General features: G+C 43.4%; 1 protein-coding gene across 2 annotated transcripts in view; it reads right to left on the reverse strand.

The window, feature by feature from the left end:
• Window positions 1-239: 239 nt before the first annotated feature.
• Window positions 240-963, reverse strand: part of LOC308640234 (homeobox protein Meis1-like) — a 3,893-nt gene continuing 3,169 nt past the window's right edge. For both annotated transcript variants that reach the window (XR_014020201.1, XM_081312203.1), the window contains exon 4: window positions 240-377. The gene's annotated coding sequence lies outside the window, so the exon portion shown is untranslated. The remainder of the gene's footprint in view (window positions 378-963) is intronic.

Consider the following 963-nt stretch of genomic DNA (forward strand, 5'->3'; position numbering starts at 1 on the left):
AAAGTAGATGCCAAGAATGGAACTCCACAGTCATTGCAGAAAAAACATGTTTTGAAATCAGTCACCATTGCAGACAATGCATATTCCCTTAAGCTACTGAGCATGAATGTCCATGACTTGTCCGCTCATTGTTGGGTCTCCTGTATTAAGAACCGTGGGGCTTGATGCTGACATTGGCATTCCGGGGTGGGGCGGTCCTCCATGCATCAACACTGTTGGGTGGTGAGGGTGTCCAGGAATGTACGTATGCATGGGGGGCCCATGACGCAGCTGAGCAGGATGGGGGGGCATCTGGGGTTGGGTATAACTTGGCTGTCCCATACTCACACCCATTGGACCACCCCGGGCTACATACTCCCCTGGCATACTTTGCAGCCCTGTAGAAATTCAAAAGAAAGAAACAAAAAAAGAAAATATTATGAAAACGCAATACTGTGATTCTGGCTATGGCAATCCTATGAAAAGCCAGGGAACGTTGTGATTGAGGGAACATGGCTTCGTAAAGCATTCTTTCGATTCACACAGAAGAAAGTAAAATGAGAAACGTCATGCTGGAAACTCAATTTTTGCCACCATTTTCCATGCATTGTCACTGTTACCAGGTCCACCTACCGAGGTCTTATTTATTTAAAAAGAAAAAAAATGAAACTGTTATTTGAGATCTGGTCTAAAGAAGTACTTTTGTCCCTGGTACATTCTCTATCAAGAATACACTGCTCTGGTCACCAAACATCTTACATGAAGCTGAACTGGACAGGCTCAGCCAGGGTGATTACTTAGCAAATCCTGTACTTTCAAAAAAAATCCAAACAGTTATCAATAAATTATTTCCACATGGTTTCCTAGAGCTGGAGGGAAAGAAAACCTTCACAAAACCCTGTCCACCTTACAATGATCTTGAGAACAATAAGAAAAATTGGACCTAAAACAATACCCCTCCTGCTTTGAGGGGGCCTCTTGTCT

Source organism: Spermophilus citellus (assembly GCF_964194105.1).
Source record: "Spermophilus citellus genome assembly, contig: SCAFFOLD_324, whole genome shotgun sequence".
Taxonomy (NCBI): Eukaryota; Metazoa; Chordata; class Mammalia; order Rodentia; family Sciuridae; genus Spermophilus; species Spermophilus citellus.